Source organism: Salvelinus fontinalis, chromosome 23, assembly GCF_029448725.1.
Source record: "Salvelinus fontinalis isolate EN_2023a chromosome 23, ASM2944872v1, whole genome shotgun sequence".
In the NCBI taxonomy this organism is placed as follows: Eukaryota; Metazoa; Chordata; class Actinopteri; order Salmoniformes; family Salmonidae; genus Salvelinus; species Salvelinus fontinalis.
Window position 1 is genome coordinate 46,033,553 of NC_074687.1, and position 19,876 is coordinate 46,053,428.

The window sequence follows — 19,876 nt, forward strand, 5'->3', positions numbered from 1 at the left end:
GATTCGGGGGCTCCGGCAATCCAATTGGCAATGCCACTTTGGGGTACCTCTGTCACAACGAGACTCACTCGGTTTAGGCAGCAAGACGAGTACTGGTAACCGGCTGGCACCCAGTGCTGGACCCTACGCATCAAAAATGGACTCAGGGAAAAAACGCTACCATGACGCTTATCAAACCCACCAGTCATAGGTATCGGTGCCATAGCACCTTGTAAACCAGCTGAAAAAGACAGCTCTGAAAAGCTACACTCAGCGAAACAACAAACGTTGCCACAACTCTAAAGAACATTCCCTGAAGAATCTCGTTTAGGAAATGAACTAACGTTTTCATAGGAATGTTCCCGTGATGTGTAAGGAATGTTTTCAAGAAGCTGTCATCAAGGCAAAGGGTGGCTATTTGAAGAATCTGAAATATTAAGTCTATTTTGATTTGTTTTACACTTTTTTGGTTGCTACATGATTCCATGTGTTATTTCATCATTTGGATGTCTTCACTATTTTTCTCCAATGTAGAAAATAGTAAAAAATAGAGAAAAACCCTTGAATGAGTAGGTGTTCTAAAACTTTTGACCGGTACTGTATGTTCTAGACATATTTCATGGGAATGTTGCAAGAACATTTATGTGCCTCCCCCCAAAAAACAAATCATTATACATTGTGTCTTGTTACTGTTGCCAAGCCAGGCCCTGGTTGATAAACCACTGATCCATTCATAGCTCTTTGTCTGTTGGTAAGGTTAGAGATCAGACCCTGGTTTGATTCCGGGCTGTATCACAACCGGCCGTGATCAGGAGTCCCATAGGGCGGCGCACAATTTGCCCAGCGTCGTCCGGGTTAGGGGAGGGTTTTACCGGGGTAGGCAGTCGTTTTAAATACAAATGTGTTCTGAACTGACTTGCCTAGCTAAATGAATGTAAAAAATAAAGAGATACTCATACAGTATTTTCAATGTGGATGTTTGACACATTACATGTGCACGTTCATTTATACAGTAATTATCATTCAACATATCCTCACCGGGGATTTGAACTGTGAACCTTATGGCTCACAGTACTCTGCTCTTCCGCGGGGGCCAGTCGTGAATAGCTGTAATGGACATTTTGGTGACCTTATCTTCTGCTTTTAAGACACGGTTCGATCCCTCCTTGTGGCACTAATAAAACACTAAACAATCACAATACAGTAACTATTGGTCACTATGTATTATTATTATAATATGCATTTATTCTAGAATTGTGTCAGTTATTAATGATAAACCTTTAAACTGCACTCTTCCTCCCATCCCTCCCTCTCCCCATCCCTCTATTTTTCAGCTCGATGAAAAAACCTACACACAGTCCAAGGGTTGCAGGTCTGCCAACTTCCTTCTGGTCACACATTGTATTCAGAGATATATCCATTAAAGCAAAGACATTGCTGTAATCAACTGTGAATGTACTTTATTGCAGACATTTTCCTCAAATAAAATGGAGCATACATAAAATAATCAAGTTATTACAATTGATTTACATTGGGTCTAATATGTGTGTGAGGGAGACTTGTAATTTCAACTCAGAAAAAAGTACACAGAATTACCTCGAACTGTACACATTAAGCCATTGTCTTTTACAATATTATCAATCACACTTGGATTTGATAGATATTTAGAGTAATTATGTAGATATTGACAATGGATATGAAGGAATAGATATCTCCAATCGTAAAATAAAATGGAGCAAACATTAAATAAACAAGTAATTACAAGTTATTTACATTGTGGATAATGTGTGTGAGCGCATGTTGTTTTATTTTTCCTCGTCAGCCACCCATCTCTGCTTTGTCAGTCTTGATAGGCCCAGAGTACGCACTTCTGGGTGAGGCTGTCAGGCAGTGGTGGAGTGCATGGCAGATCTGAAAGAGAAATGCAAAGTGACTAAGTTTTCAGCTCCACAACATGTCTGTGTGTACATCTGTTGGTGTGAGTGAGCATATGCACACAAATGTAATGGATGAATAAGAATATGTACATATAGATGTATGGATTAGCGATGGCCGTGCGACATAGGCAAGATGCTGTAGATGGTATAGAGCAGTATATACATATGAGATGAGCAACGTAGGATATGTAAACACTATTAAAGTGGCGTTATTTAAAGTGACTAATGATAGGCATCGGCAAGATGCAGTAGATGGCATAGAACAGTATATACATATGAGATGAGTAATGTAGGATATGTAAACGTTATTAAAGTGGCGATATTTAAGGTGACTAGTGATACCTTTATTAAGTCCATTTTTTAAAGTGGTCAGAGATTTGAGTCTGTATGTTGACAGCAGCCTCTCTATGTTGGTGATGGCTGTTTAACAGTCCGATGGCCTTGAGATAGAAGCTGTTTTTCAGTCTCTTTGATGCACCTGTACTGACCTCGCCTTCTGGATGATAGCGGGGTGAACAGGCAGTGGCTCGGGTGATTGATGTCCTTGATGATCTTTTTGGCCTTCCTGTGACATCGGGTGCTGTAGGTCTCCTGTAGGGCAGGTAGTTTGCCCCCGGTGATGCGTTGTGCAGACCGCACCGCCCTCTGGAGAGCCTTGCGGTTGAGGGCGGTGCAGTTGCCGTACCAGGCGGTGATACAGCCTAACAGGATGCTCTCGATTGTGCGCTGTTGCATCTTCTTCACCACACTGTCTGTGTGGGTGGACCCTTTCAGTTTGTCCGTGATGTGTACGCAAAGGAAATTAAAACGTTCCACCTTCTCCACTGCTGTCCCATCGATGTGGATGGGGGGGTGCTCCCTCTGCTGTTTCCTGAAGTCCACGATCATCTCCTTTGTTTTGTTGACGTTGAGTGAGAGGTTGTTTTCCTGACACCACACTCTGAGGGGCCTCACCTCCTCCCTGTAGGCCGTCTCGTAGTTGTTGGTAATCAAGCCTACCACTGTATTGTCGTCTGCAAACTAGATGATTGCGTAGGAAGCGTGCACGGCCACGCAATCATGGGTGAACAGGGAGTACAGGAGAGGGATAAGAACGCACCCTTGTGGGGCCCCAGGATCAGCGCGGTGGAGATGTTGTTTCCTACCTTCACCACCTGGGGGCGGCCCGTCAGAAAGACCAGGACCCAGTTGCACAGGGCGGGGTTGACACCCATGGTCTCGAGCTAAATGACGAGTTTGGAGGGTACTATGGTATTAAATGCTGAGCTGTAGTCAATGAACAGTATACTTACATAGGTATTCCTCTTGTCCAGATGGGATAGGGCAGTGTGCAGTGTGATGGCGATTGCATCGTCAGTGGACCTATTGGGGCGGTAAGCAAATTGGAGTGGGTCTAGGGTATCAGGTAGGGTGGAGGTGATATGCTCCTTGACAAGTCTCTCAAAGCACTTCATGATGACAGAAGTGAGTGCAACGGGGCGGTAGTAATTTAGTTCAGTTACCTTAAATTTCTTGGGAACAGGAACAATGGTGGCCATCTTGAAGCATGTGGGGACAACAGACTGGGATAGGGATTGATTGAAGTAGTCCGTAAACACACCAACCAGCCAGCTGGTCCGAACAAAGGATCCACTTCGGGAAAGACGTATTCCTGGTCGTAATGTTGTTAAGTTGTCAAAGCTTTTATATGCAATAGTTCTTCCCGGCTGTATGTAATAACACTTGAGATTTCCTGGGCTAACAATGTAAGAAATAATACATAAAATAATACATAAAAAAACAAATAATTGCATAGTTTCCTAAGGACCGAGGCAACCATCGAGGCAACCATCTTTGTCGGCGCCATCTTGTATTTAGAAATAATGCTGCTCAAATTGAAAATCATTAAACTAAATAATGAGGATTTCTATCAGCCTAATTGAGGTGTAGATTACATCTCAAATTGCAGTGTTCTAACTTGTAAACAGGGCTGCATGAGATTTCTGTTAATGCGACTCCGTGCAGCCAATGGCAATGTCAGCTTTAGGTATAATGCCAGGAGACGCTTATGAATGACAGCTCTAACACAGTTCCAACTCAGACACCGCCAAAACAACCGCTATGTGGATGTCGGCTAAAGTGGACGTGATTGAATAGATCCCCAAGTGAGGGAGAGTGTGCATGTGTGTATACATGCATGTGATAATTACCTGTATCACCTGTCGTGCCCAGTGTAGCAGATGCAGACAACTGCGGCTGTGAAGCCTGTGGTTGAGCTAATAGGGGCGTCAGATCTAAGAGAGAATCAATTTTCTTAATATGAAATAATTATACAACAAAACAGAGTGAGTGATTGAGTGAGTGAGTATACGTGTGTTTGATAATTACCTGGACCACATCACACTGCTTCAGGTCTACAAGCCTCTGGAAGCTCCTGGAACAGCTTGGTAGAACAGCTTGGAACAGCTTGGTGGAAAGACGGTTACCTGTCACCCACCGAGCAGGTTGGTAGATCTGAAAAATGGGCACAATATAATTTTAATGACAAAGCCTTGACTACACACTAACCTAAACAGAACAGACTATGGGAGGCGCACAGTAGTACATAGAGCCATGACTACGTGGAACTCTATTCCACATCAGTAACTCACGCAAGCAGTAGAATTTGATAAAAAAAAACAGATAGAAATACACAATATGGAACAGCAAGGACTGTGAAGATACACATGCGTACATAAGATAACACACGCAAGCACACAAGGATTTTGTGATGCAGATATGTGGTAGTAGAGTAGTGGCCTGAGTGAACATCCCTAATATGTTGTGAATGTATTGTAATGCTTTTAAAATTGTATTACTGCCTCAATTTTGATGAACCCGAAGAAGAGTAACTGCAGTCTTGGCAGCAGCTAATGGGGATCCAAAATAAATACAAACTTAATTCATTTGTTGTATTGTATGTGTGTGTGTGTATCTGGCAACCCACGCAGCAGACTTCCTTTTCCCAACTGCTCGTTCTACTTGCCCTTGCAATCTGATGTGTGTGTGTGTTCTGTGTTATGATGACTTAGAAGTGTCGAGCTGACCACAACCTTGTAGTAAGCCATTCAGTGATTAGCTTGTGTACAGTAAAAAGGATATAAAATATTCAGATCTGGATTGACAAGTAGGCAAAATCGTGTGAAGTTGCAAACCTCTAGGGCTTAGTCTACACAAGTTAAATAAAAGATGCAGGACATGAGCTCTAGGACCATGCCTCAGGACTACCTGGCCTGATGACTCCTGGCTGTCCCTGTCTCCAATCCACCTAGTCGTGCTGCTGATCCAGTCTCTGCTGTTTCTGTCTGCAGCTATGGAACCCTGACCTGCTCAAGGCTCACCGGAGGTACTAACTTGTCCCAGACCCGCTGTTTGATCCTGTCTCTCTCTACCGGACCTACTGTCTCAACTAGAGGTCGCCCGATTATGATTTTTCAAGGCCTATACCGATACCGGTTATTGGAGGACCAAAAAAAGCTGATACCGATTAATCGGCCGATTTATTTATTTATTTGTAATAATGACAATTAAAACAATTCTGAATGAACACTTTTATTTTAACTTAATATAATACATCAATAAAATCAATTTAGCCTCAAATAAATAATGAAACACGTTCAATTTGGTTTAAATAATGCAAAAACAAGGTGTTGGAGAAGAAAGTAAAAGTGCAATATGTGCCATGTAAAAAAGCTAACGTTTAAGTTCCTTGCTCAGAACATGAGAACATATGAAAGCTGGTGGTTTCTTTTAACATGAGTCTTCAATATTCCCAGGTAGGAAGTTTTAGGTTGTAGTTATTATAGGACTATTTCTCTCTATACCATTTGTATTTCATTAACCTTTGACTATTGGATGTTCTTATAGGCACTTTAGTTTTACCAGTGTAACAGTATAGCTTCCGTCCCTCTCCACGCCCCCACCTGGGCTCGAACCAGGAACATCGACAACAGCCACCCTCGAAGCATTGTTACCCATCGCTCCACAAAAGCCGCGGCCCTTGCAGAGCAAGGGGAACAACTACTTCAAGGTCTCAGAGCGAGTTACATCACCGATTGAAACGCTATTAACGCGCACCCCGCTAACTAGCTAGCCATTTCACATCGGTTACACCAGACTAATCTCGGGAGTTGCTAGGCTTGAAGTCATAAACAGCTCAATGCTTGAAGCACATGGAAGAGCTGCTGGCAAACGCACGAAAGTGCTGTTTGAATAAATGCTTATGAGCCTGCTGCTGCCTACCACTGCTCAGTCGGACTGCTCTATCAAATATCAAATTATAGACTTAATTATAACATAATAACACACAGAAATACGAGCCTTATGTCATTAATATGGTCAAATCCGGAAACTATCATTTCGAAAACAAAACGTTTATTCTTTCAGTGAAATACGGAACCCTTCCGTATTTTATCTAACGGGTGGCATCCATAAGTAAATATTCTTGTTACATTGCACAACCTTCAATGTTATGTCATAACTACGTAAGATTCTGGCAAATTAGTTCGCAACGAACCAGGCGGCCCAAACTGTTGCATATACCCTGACTCTGCGTGCATTTAACGCAAGAGAAGTGACACAATTTTCCTAGTTTAATATTGCCTGCTAATCTGGATTTATTTTAACTAAATATGCAGGTTTAAAAAAATGTACCTCTGTGGATGGATTTTAAGAAAGGCATTGATGTTTATGGTTAGGTACATTCGTGCAACGATTGTGCATTTTCGCAAATGCGCTTTTGTTTAGTCATCGCCCGTTTGGCGAAGTTGGTCTTCACACAGTTCACGGCCCAAACTGCTGCATATAGTCTGACTCTGTTGCACAGAACGCAAGAGAAGTGACACAATTTCACTAGTTAAAAGAAATTCATGTTAGCAGGCAATATTAACTAAATATGCAGGTTTAAAAATATATACTTGTGTATTGATTTTAAGAAAGGCGTTGATGTTTATGGTTAGGTACACATTGGTGCAACGACAGTGCTTTTTGGCGAAGTAGGCTATGATTCAACAATAAATTAACAGGCACCGCATTGATTATATGCAACGCAGGACAAGCTAGATAAACTAGTAATATCATCAACCATGTGTAGTTAATTAACTAGTGATTATGTTAAGAATGATTGTTTTTATAAGATATGTTTAAAGCTAGCTAGCACCTTACCTTGGCTCCTTGCTGCACTTGAAAAACAGGTAGGCAGCCTGCCACGCAGTCTCCTCGTGGAGTGCAATGTAATCGGCCGTGATCGGTATCCAAAAATGCCGATTACCGATTGTTATGAAAACTTGAAATCGGCCCTAATTAATTGGTCATTCCGATTAATCGGTTGACCTCTAGTCTCAACTGCTAAATGCTCAACTATGAAGAGCCAACTGGCATTTGCTCCTGAGGTGCTGAACTATTGCACCCTCTGTAACCCTCTATTATTTGACACTGCTTGTCATCTATGAATACTCTTAGAATAATCTGGCTAAATGGCTGTACTCTCCACCAGCACAGCCAAAAGAGGACTGGCCAGAGCCTGGCTCCTCTAGGTTTCTTCCTAGGTTCCTGCCTTTCTAGGGAGTTTTTCCTAGCCACTGTGCTTCTACGTCTGCATTGTTTGCTCTTTGGGGGTTTTAGGCAGGGTATCTATATGAACTACTGATGTAAAAAGGGCTTCATAAAATACATTTGATAGATTGCTTGTACATGCTTCTATTCATGTCAGTAACTAAATCTAAATATGACATTGAGTTGTCTTCCATTTCCTCAATAGGAAGTTGTACCTTAGCCAACCCTTTTTCGTGGTCTTTCCTGCTGGGGACAGGGGGCTTCAGGTGTGGGAATGACAGCAGGCTTTTAAACAAAATATCTATCTATCTAGCTTGTATGATTGCATGTTAAACGACTTAACAGACGATTGCAAAGTTTTAAAGCAAAGTTGACTTGCCAGTAAGCTGCTCTCTCAGGAACTAGAATGAGGCATCCAGATATGAGGTTAGTTTAGCATTAGCTAGCTAGCAGCGCCAGCATGTTAGCTATGGAAGTATCTATCCAGCAACAATGTTAAGCCATGCTGACTTCTTCAGATAAATCAAATCGGACTGAAATAATTAACAGGCTGAAGGAACATTTGTGACTAACTAACTAGCTTTAGCTTGCCAGCTCAGTGGCCGGGATGCAGTGTGCGCCCCTCCCACGTCCTGCATGGAGAGACGCCACTGAGCCAACATGTGGCCAGAATTATAGTACATCCGGGTTGGTTTGCTATTGACAATGCATGGGAAACTGTTTAGGGCCGTATTCATATTCTATTCACCCAGCTCAATGTAACATTGATAGTTTTAGGCTACTACATGATCCTCAAATTTGCCCTATACCAATCATAAGGTTGCTACAACCTAGCCTATGAATGAAAGTTTACAATGTAGGTGTACACAGGTCAAGATAATATTTTTAGGTGACAGACAGTGACTCATGGACAGACAGTGACACATTCAATACCTTCTTGCATGCTCTTACCTGCATCTAGCTGATCTAGGGTGCAATTAAGGTAAGTTCATCCCTGTTTCGTCCTGTTGACTTCCCTTTAAGATACACCCCTGATCACATGTGAACACAGTTCACTTTCATAGCAGCCACATTGTATTCCTTCTCACATGTACTCACTCTCCTCCTCTCACCTTATCCCTTCGCTTGTGGATTTCAATGCAGAACACATCAGTTTCATGTGACCAGGCAAAAAGAACATTCCATGCCAAACCAAATCATAACCGCTACACTCAGCCTTCATCATTGTCACTAACTTAGCTAAAGTAACGTTATAGTCAACATTGCTAATAAAACTAACACGTTAGTATACCCGCTACAATCATGCATTACAGTGTACAGTCAGTAAGTAGTTTAGCAGTTACACTTCAGCAGTTACACACTTTACACAATACATTTGTAAATCCAAAAGCTTCCCTTGACTTGGAAGAATAACCAGTGTTGTGTTGGACAGTCATAGCCAGCTAACTAACATCTCTCTGTTTCAACCAGGTGTTTGAGTAGACTAAACTAGCGAGCTGCATTTGCTAGCCAAGTAAGTGAAAGTGGGGGGGGGGGGGGGGGGGGGGGTGACAAAATATCTCTCTCTCTTTTACTTCTGCTTCATTTTTGAAGGAATTAATTTTTTGAAGAAATTAATTTGTTCAAAACTGTTCAACAATTGTCTTTCTCTTTGAGTCATATACTCACCACATTGTATGCACTGCAGTGCTAATGTAGCTAACTGTATGTCACGTTCCTGACCTTATTTCCCTTGTTTTGTATTTATTTAGTATGGTCAGGGCGTGAGTTGGGGTGGGCAGTCTATGTTATTTGTTTCTATGTTTAGGTTTGTTCGTTTGGCCTAATATGGTTCTCAATCAGAGACAGGTGTTTGTCATTGTCTCTGATTGGGAGCCATATTAAGGTAGGCTGTTTTCACTGGTTGTTTGTGGGTGATTGTTGCTGTGTCTGTGTTTGTTCGCCACACGGTACTGTTTCCTTCGTTTGTTCCTGTTCGTGCGTTCATGTTTTAAATGTTCTCAAGTTCTGGTCTGTTCACATCGTTTATTGTTTTGTAGTTTGTTCAAGTGTTTTTTCGTCTTCGTTTAATAAACGATAGTATGTATTCAAACCACGCTGCGCTTTGGTCCGATCCTTGCTCCTCCTCAGAAGAGGAGGAAGACCAACGTTACACTGTAGCTGGTGCTTTCAGTACTACATTCATTCTCTGATCCTTTGATTGGGCGGACAACTTGTCAGTTCATGCTGCAAGAGCGCTCACGCCCTCCAGAAGTTGTCATAATTACTGTGTAAGTCTATGGAAGGGGGTGAGAACCATGAGCCTCCTAGATTTTCTATTGTAGTCAATGTACCCAGAGGTGGACAGAAGTTAGCTGTCCTCTGGCTACACCATTGTGTTACCCTACAGAGTGTTGTTGAGGCTAAATGATACCGGCCTCAGACTAAATCTGAAGGTGGCCTGTAGTGATAAAGAGAAACGGACACAAAAGTTATCTTGACAGTTCTGGCACTTTATTCACTATATACATTTTCTTATTCAATTATCTAATTTCAAATATTTTGTTTTGTTAATTTTATTGGATTGGTAATTAATGACAACAAAACCTTAATTGACGTACAAGTGCACACATTAATTTACACAACATAAGTGGACTTTACCTGTAGTATATTTCCTCATTCACACAATAGAAACGCTTATAGATCAAGATAAACAACTGACATGTCTGAATATTGCTACACATGTATAAAACGGATAAACATTACATTCAGCTTCAAAGCAATGGTGCAACGATGAAATTGTCTCTCTCTCTTGCACCCGCACAGCCTGCACTAAAGTCAGTTGACACAGGCATAGTGCGCACCGCCATTTTACCAGCTTGTGAGCACAATTTTACTCAAAACCAATAACTTCTAAAACGAACTCAGACACTTCAAATAAATTGATTCTTTATTAAATAATTTAATTACTACCAGGAAATTATGTACATTTACTCAGAAAAAGCCAAAGTCTCTATGTGTATTTTTTTTTTTTAACCACAGCTAGCATAAAGCTGACATACGCTCTCATTCATTCTCAATCGAGTTCTTTTACACAAAAATTTTTTTGCAAACTTTTCCCAAATGTGATAATCCCTTGACTGGTTTGTTACCTAGAATGTTATGAAGTTATTAAACTATTAGAAAGTTTAAACGTGCTGTTACATACCAGTAGTGATAAAGAAAAACGAACACAAAAGTTATCGTCTTGACAGTTCTGGCACTTTTTTTATTCTGAGGAATGGCGCCATAACTGTCAAGACGATAACTTGTGTCGTTTTCTCTTTATCCCTACAGGCAACCTTCAGATTCAGTCTGAGGCCAGTAACATTTGGAGGCTTGTCCAGGATCTCAACACCATCTGGCTGGTTGCTGATCCTACAACACCGAGATACGTACGTCAGTGCTACAGAAAGGCCTGTGAGATTCATCCAGAGAGCTGAGGGGGACAACAGGTATCCAGTGAAGAAGGCGCCGCATCGCAATATCATCGGGGACATCCAGAAACATCTAACATCACTGAACAGAAGCCAGCTGCACACACTAGCAGTGGCACTAGACGGAGAGAGCGAGAGAGACATTCCAAAGATATCCGAGTACAACAAACCAGATATCTTTGACTACATCGTGCACTATATCAAGGTTGACAAGGTGCTGAAGGTGGAGGACAAGGGTTTGTCCTGCTTGCTTCACCTGCTTGATCAACTTCATGAACTGTTATCAACCAAGAACAATGACACCACACCAAGACACTGTGAGCAATGGTACAGAGTCTGCAGCACCCCGTGTTGCAGAACAGGTATTGGGGTTGGGGAGGGTTACTGATGTAGCAGCACTGCTGCCCAGTAGAGAGATGAAGATACATGGTGGTCAAATGTCTGATTCTGGGTCTGATTTTACCTACAGCAGTGTATGTACACATGGATGAGGGTCTCCGAGAGAAGTATGATTAGTCAGAAGTAATCAGAAATGTACTAAAGTAATCAAACCAGGTCATTTCAGGGACTTGTTGACAAATAAAGGGGCGTCTATTTTTTGTGACTTCATCTACAGTACATGACCAAAGGTATGTGGACACCTGCTTGTTGAACATCTCATTTCAAAATCATGGGCATTAATATGTGTAACGGCATTCCTCCTCCTCTTCATACGAAGAGGAGGAGTAGTGATTCGACCAAAATGCATCGTGGTTATGTGACATAATGATTTATTAACTTCTCTGGGATAGTTGGGACGCTAGCGTCCCACTTGACAAGCACCCCCAACCCCCCCCCCCACTGATTAGCATCGCTAGCATAGCGTCACAATTAAATAGTAGCATCTAAATATCATTAAATCACAAGTCCAAGACACCAAATGAAAGATACAGATCTTGTGAATGAAGCCATCGTTTCTGATTTTTTAAAATGTTTTACAGGGAAGACAAAATATGTAAATCTATTAGCTAACCACGTTAGCAAAAGACACCACTTTTCTAACTCCAGTTTCTTACTCCATCAGGTGCTATCACAAATTCGACCAAATAAAGATATTGATAGCCACTAACCAAGAAAAAAACTCATCAGATGACAGTCTGATAACATATTTATTGTATAGGATAGGTTTTGTTAGAAAATGTGCATATTTCAGGTATAAATCATACTTTACAATTGCACCCACCATCACAACTCGACTAGAATAAATACAGAGAGCAACGTGTATTACCTAATTACTAATCATAAAACATTTCTTAAAAATACACAGCTCACAGCAATGGAAAGACACAGATCTTGTGAATTCAGACAATATTTCAGATGTTCTAAGTGTTTTACAGAGAAAACACAATAAATCGTTATATTAGCATACCACATGTGCAAACGTTACCCGAGCATTGATTCAAGCCAAAGAGAGCGATAACGTAATCATCGCCAAAATGTATTAATTTTTTCACTAACCTTCTCAGAATTCTTCCGATGACACTCCTGTAACATCATATTACAACATACTGTAACGCTCGATGAGGATAAAGGTAAGGAGTCAGGCGCAGAGAGCAAAGGTAACGGGAAAAAACCACTTTTAATGTCCACCCAGAAATACAACTGGTAACGTCAACAAACATTGGCGTACAACTCCAACCTGAATAAAGTCCAAAACTGGAAACATAAATTCAGTCTGTGGAAAATCCCAATGAAAAATAGCAGCCTCAACATACAAACAGAGAAACAAGCCCGCACAAACATAAACGGGCTAAACGAACTTAAATAACCCCACCCTAACAACCAAACACTAAACAGGTGAAATCAATTAGACAAAAACAAACGAAAAGGAAAAAAGGATCGGTGGCAGCTAGTAGACCGGCGACGACGACCGCCGAGCGCCACTCGAACAGGAAGGAAGGCCACCTTCGGTAATACTCGTTACAGTACCCCCCTCCTGACGCGCAGCTCCCGCAGCGCGCCGACGCCGGCCTCGAGGACGACCCGGGGGCCGAGGCGCAGGGCGATCCGGATGGAGGCGATGGAACTCTCTCAGCATAGATGGATCCAATATATCCCCCACCGGGACCCAGCACCTCTCCTCCGGACCGTACCCCTCCCAGTCCACGAGGTACTGAAGGCCCCCCACCCGACGTCTGGAATCCAGAATAGACCTTATCCTGTACGCCGGGGACCCCTCTATATCCAGAGGGGGTGGAGGGACCTCCGGCACCTCACCTTCCTGCATGGGACCAGCTACCACCGGCCTGAGGAGAGACACATGCAATGAGGGGTTAATACGATAATAAGAAGGAAGTAACAATCGGTAACACACCTCATTTATTCTCCTCAGGACTTTAAATGGCCCTACACACTGCGGACCCAGCTTCCGGCAGGGCAGGCGGAGGGGCAGGTTTCGGGTCGAGAGCCAGACCCTATCCCCCGGTGCAAACACGGGGGCCTCACTGCGGTGACGGTCAGCGCTCTTCTTCTGTCGTCTACTCGCCTGACGCAGAGACTCCTGGACGGCTCTCCAAGTCTCCTTAGAGCGCTGTACCCACTCCTCCACCGCAGGAGCCTCGGTCTGACTCTGATGCCATGGTGCCAGAACCGGCTGATACCCCAACACACACTCAAATGGTGACATGTTGGTAGAGGAGTGGCTTAGTGAGTTCTGAGCGATCTCTGCCCAAGGGATGTATCTTGACCACTCCCCTGGCCGGTCCTGGCAATACGACCGCAGAAACCTACCCACCTCCTGGTTCACTCTCTCCACCTGCCCATTACTCTCCGGGTGATACCCCGATGTAAGGCTGACCGAGACCCCCAAATGCTCCATAAACGCCTTCCATACTCTGGAAGTGAACTGGGGACCCCGATCAGAAACAATATCCTCGGGCACCCCGTAATGCCGGAAGACATGGGTAAATAATGCCTCCGCAGTCTGCAGGGCCGTAGGGAGACCGGGCAACGGGATAAGACGGCAGGACTTAGAGAACCGATCCACAACGACCAGGATCGTAGTGTTCCCCTGAGATGGAGGTAAGTCAGTCAGAAAATCTACCGAAAGATGGGACCACGGCCGTTGTGGAACGGGGAGGGGTTGTAACTTCCCTCGAGGCAGGTGCCTAGGAGCCTTACTCTGAGCGCACACCGAACAGGAAGAGACATAGAATCGCACATCCTTCTCCAAGGTGGGCCACCAGTACTTCCCCCTAAGACCTCGCACTGTCCTCGAAATACCCGGGTGACCCGACGAGAGTATACCATGAGCCCATCGAATCAATTGATCACGAACAGCGAGCGGTACATACCTACGCCCCTCCGGGCACTGTGGAGGTGCAGGTTCCTCCCTTAACGCCCGCTCGATGTCCGCGTCCACCTCCCATACTATCGGTGCCACCAACTTGGCCGCCGGAATGATGGGAGTAGGATCGATGGACCGTTCCTCTGAGTCATAGAGACGAGACAGCGCGTCGGCCTTAGTATTAAGTGAACCTGGTCGATACGAGATAGTAAAACGAAATCTGGTGAAATACATGGCCCACCTTGCCTGACGCGGATTCAGTCTCTTAGCTGATCGAATATACTCCAGGTTACGGTGGTCAGTCCAGATGAGAAAAGGGTGCTTAGCCCCCTCAAGCCAGTGTCTCCACACCTTCAAGGCCTTAACCATAGCCAACAACTCCCTATCCCCCACATCATAATTCCGCTCCGCTGGCCCAAGTTTTTTCGAAAAAAAAGCACAAGGGCGGAGTTTTGGTGGCACACCCGAGCGCTGTGAGAGCACCGCTCCAACCCCAGCCTCGGATGCGTCCACCTCTACTATAAACGCCAAAGAAGGGTCCGGATGCGCCAACACTGGCACCTCGGTAAACAGCACCTTCAACCTACAGAAGGCCCTGTCTGCCTCTGCCGACCACTGCAAACGCACCGGCCCCCCCTTCAGGAGTGAGGTAATAGGGGCTGCTACCTGACCAAAACCCCGGATAAACCTCCGGTAGTAATTGGCAAACCCTAAGAACCGCTGCACCTCTTTTACCGTGGTCGGAGTCGGCCAATTACGCATGGCTTTTACGCGGTCACCCCCTATATCCACCCCCGAGCTGGAAATGCGGTAACCCAGGAAGGAAACGGCTTGTTTAGAAAACTCACATTTCTCCGCCTTCACGTACAAGTCATGCTCCAGCAGTCGCCCAAGAACCTTGCGCACCAGAGACACATGCGCGGCGCGTGTAGCAGAGTAGATCAAAATATCGTCAATATACACCACCACACCCTGTCCGTGCAGGTCTCTGAGAATCTCGTCAACAAAGGATTGAAAGACAGCTGGAGCATTCTTTAACCCGTACGGCATGACGAGGTACTCATAATGGCCCGATGTAGTACTAAACGCGGTTTTCCACTCATCTCCCTCCCGAATACGCACCAGATTATACGCGCTCCTGAGATCCAGTTTCGTGAAGAACCGCGCTCCGTGGAATGATTCCATCGCCGTAGCGATGAGAGGTAGTGGGTAACTAAAACCCACCGTGATGGAATTGAGACCTCGATAATCAATACACGGACGCAACCCACCATCCTTTTTCTTCACAAAAAAGAAACTCGAAGAGACGGGTGACATGGAGGGCCGAATGAATCCTTGTCCCAGAGCTTCCGTGACATATGTCTCCATAGCCAACGTCTCCTCCTGGGACAAAGGATACACATGACTCCTGGGAAGTGCAGCGTTTACCTGGAGGTTTATCACGCAATCCCCCTGTCGATGGGGAGGTAATTGGGTCGCCTTCTTTTTACTGAAGGCGATAGCCAAATCGGCATACTCAGCGGGAATGCGCACGGTGGAAACCTGGTCTGGACTCTCCACCGTTGTTGCACCGATGGAAACTCCTACACACCTGCCTGAACACTCATCAGACCACCCCTGTAGAGCTCCCTGTTTCCACGAAATCGTCGGATTGTGAATAGCCAGCCAAGGAATTCCCAGCACTACCGGAAACGCAGGTGAATCGATAAGAAACAGACTAATCCGTTCCTTATGATTCCCCTGCGTAATCATCTCCAAAGGAATTGTGGACTCCCTGACCAGGCCTGACCCTAACGGTCGACTATCTAAAGAATGTACAGAAAAAGGGGGGTCAACCTTAACTAACGGAATCCTCAACCTCTGAGCGAGTCCGCGATCTATAAAATTTCCAGCTGCGCCTGAATCGACTAGCGCCTTATGCTGGAGAGAGGGAAAAAATTTAAGGAAGCATATTAACAAAAACATGTGACCAACAGGAAGCTCTGGGAGAGTGTGGTGCTGACTCACCTGAGGTGACCGAGGAGTGTTCTGCCTGCCCTCTCTATTCCCAGATGACCTCCTCCAGCACCGACCGGAAGTGTGCCCTCTTCGGCCACAACTGGTACAGGAGGAGCCTCCTCCGATCTCCCTAGATGCTGCCCCTCCTAGCTCCATCGGGATGGGAGCAGGAGGGTCAGGAGATGGAACGAACAGGACCCTTTCAGAACGTCCGCGAGCAGCTAGCAGATGGTCTAACCGGATAGACATGTCTATTAGTTCATCCAAACTTAGCGAAGTGTCCCGACAAGCCAGCTCTCTGCGGACGTCCTCTCTCAGGCTACACCTATAATGGTCTATCAGGGCCCTGTCGTTCCATCCTGCTCCAGCAGCCAAGGTCCGGAAATCCAGCGCGAAGTCCTGCGCGCTCCTCGTCCCCTGTCGTAGATGGAACAGTCTCTCACCCGCCGCTCGGCCATCTGGAGGGTGATCAAACACGGCCCGAAAACGGCGGGTGAACTCCGGGTAGTGGCCCCTCGCTGAGTCGGCCCCGTTCCAAACTGCATTGGCCCACTCTAGGGCTCTACCCGTCAGGCAGGAGACGAGGACACTCACGCTCTCCTCATCCGAGGGAGCCGGTCGAACGGTGGCCAGGTACAGGTCTAATTGTAGCAGGAATCCCTGGCACCCCGCCGCCGCTCCATCGTACTGGCTAGGAGGCGTAATACGCAACGCGCTGGGACCGGGTCCCGCTGGAGGAGATGGTAATGGTGCTGGAGGGAGGGTAGGTGGGTTTGTAGTGTTTGTAGGGAGACCACTCCTCTCCCAACGATCCATCCTCTCCATCATAAGATCCATTGCTGATCCAATACGATGAAGGATGGACGTGTGATGAAGGACTCTCTCCTCCATCGTGGGGAGAGGGGTGGTCGCTGCTCCTGCTGGCTCCATTCAAGGTGCGGGCTTCTGTTACGCTCGATGAGGATAAAGGTAAGGAGTCAGGCGCAGAGAGCAAAGGTAACGGGAAAAAAACACTTTTAATGTCCACCCAGAAATACAACTGGTAACGTCAACAAACATTGGCGTACAACTCCAACCTGAATAAAGTCCAAAACTGGAAACATAAATTCAGTCTGTGGAAAATCCCAATGAAAAATAGCAACCTCAACATACAAACAGAGAAACAAGCCCGCACAAACATAAACGGGCTAAACGAACTTAAATAACCCCACCCTAACAACCAAACACTAAACAGGTGAAATCAATTAGACAAAAACAAACGAAAAGGAAAAAAGGATCGGTGGCAGCTAGTAGACCGGCGACGACGACCGCCGAGCGCCACTCGAACAGGAAGGAAGGCCACCTTCGGTAATACTCGTTACACATACATATAGAGTTTGTTCGAAAATGTGCATATTTAGCCACAAAAAAACGTGGTTATACAATGACAATACTAGCAAAACTAGCCTGAAAATGTCGGGCGCCATATTTGACAGTGATCTTGTCTCATGAATAACTATTCATAAACTTGACAAAAAAAATATAAGTTGGACAGCTATCGAAAGATAAATTAGTTCTTAATGCAATCGCTGAATTACATTTCTAAAATTATCCTTACTGTGCAATACAGGGTTCGCCAAGCGAAGCTATACCAAAGAAAATGGCGGAATATGCGTTTAACATTTTTCGACAGAACAACGATTTATCATCTTAAATATTTCTTACTATGAGTTGATCTTCCATCAGAATCTTGGGCAATGTATCCTTTCTTGGGTCTAATCTTCTTTTGGTCGAAAGATGTCCTCTTGTCCGTCGAAATGCCCACTAACGTTCGACCGGGACCCCGAAACGTGCCCGGCGCTTAAAAGTGCATCACAAAGCAATGCCTCAAAATCGCACTAAACGGATATAAATTGCTATAAAACGGTTTAAATTAACTACCTTATGATGTTTTTAACACCTATAACGAGTAAAAACATGACCCGCGATACATTACTGGCTAAACAACAGCTTGGAAAGAGAGCAGGTCCGACGTCCATCGTGCGTCAGGCGCAGGGAGCAAAAGAACGGTACATCCGGTCTTTGGCGTTTTATACAGGCCCTGATTGCGCAATCGACTCCATTCAAATTGTCACCACTTACTGACATCTAGAGGAAGGCGTAGGCAGTGTTTGTATCCTCATAGCATTTACAGGGACATTAAAACTGACCTGGGACCAGAGGCCAAGATTTATGAAATCTCACTCCATATCAGGAAAAGTGCTGTAGAATGAGTTCTGTTCCACTCAGAGACATAATTCAAACGGCTATAGAAACTAGAGAGTGTTTTCTATCCAATAATAATAATAATATGCATATTGTACGAGCAAGAATTGAGTACTAGGCAGTTTAATTTGGAGATCAATTTTCGCTAAGTCGAAACAGCACCCCCTACATCCCAAAGAAGTTAAACAAGACACAAAACGAACTATACTTGATAAACTACAAAACAAATAAACGATGTAGACAGACCTGGACAGGAACTTACATATAACACGAAGAACGCATGAACAGGAAACAGACTACATACAAACCGAACAAACGAACGATACCCGAAACAGTCCCGTGATGCTTAACATACAGACACTGACACAGGAGACAACCACCCACAAACAAACATTGTGAAAACACCTACCTTAATATGGCTCTCAATCAGAGGAAATAAAAACCACTTGCCTCTAATTGAGAGCCATATCAGGTCACCCTTAACAAACATAGAAACACACAACAGACTACCCACCCAAACTCACGCCCTGACCGTCAAACACATACAAAATAACAGAAAACCATTCAGGAACGTGACATAACCCCCCCCTTAAGGTGCGAACTCCGGGCGCACCAGCACAAAGTCTAGGGGAGGGCCTGGGTGGGCGTCTGACCACGGTGGTGGCTCAAGCTCTGTGCGAGGTCCCCACCCCACCATAGTCAATCCCAGTTTACGTCTCCCCCTTAGAATGACCACCCTCATTTTACACCCACTTAATTTTAATGGTAACCTTAATATAAGGCGCAGCACCGGGACAAGGGGCAGCACCGGGATAAGGTAGCTCAGGACAGAGATATAGCTCAGGACAGAGAGGTAGCTCAGGATAGAGGGGCAACTCCGGACTGAAGGGCAGCTCCGGACAGAGAGACAGCTCTGGACTGAGAGGCAGTTCTGGATAAATGGCCGCTCTGGGCTGAGGGGCAGCTCATGACTGGCTGATGGCTCTGGACGCTCATGGCTAGCTGACGGCTCTGGACGCTCATGGCTGGCTGACGGCTCTGGACGCTCATGGCTCGCTGACGACTCTGGACGCTCATGGCTCGCTGACGACTCTGGACGCTCATGGCTCGCTGACGACTCTCGCTGGTCATGGCTCGCTGAAGGCTCTGGCTGGTCATGGCTCGCTGAAGGCTCTGGCTGATCCTGTCTGGCGGAAGGCTCTGGCTGATCCTGTCTGGCGGAAGGCTCTGGCTGATCCTGTCTGGCGGAAGGCTCTGGCTGATCCTGTCTGGCGGAAGGCTCTGCCGGCTCCTGTCTGGCGGAAGGCTCTGGCGGCTCCTGTCGGGCGGAAGGCTCTGGCGGCTCCTGTCGGGCGGAAGGCTCTGGC

General features: G+C 45.2%; 1 long non-coding RNA gene across 1 annotated transcript; it reads right to left on the reverse strand.

The window, feature by feature from the left end:
* Positions 1 to 1,422: 1,422 nt before the first annotated feature.
* Positions 1,423 to 8,058, reverse strand: LOC129821406 (uncharacterized). The gene is made up of 6 exons (XR_008754307.1): positions 7,098 to 8,058; positions 4,284 to 4,409; positions 4,106 to 4,189; positions 3,419 to 3,567; positions 3,209 to 3,278; positions 1,423 to 1,890 (listed from the first exon to the last, which is right to left on the reverse strand). It is a non-coding gene; the product is annotated as an uncharacterized LOC129821406 (long non-coding RNA).
* Positions 8,059 to 19,876: the final 11,818 nt, after the last annotated feature.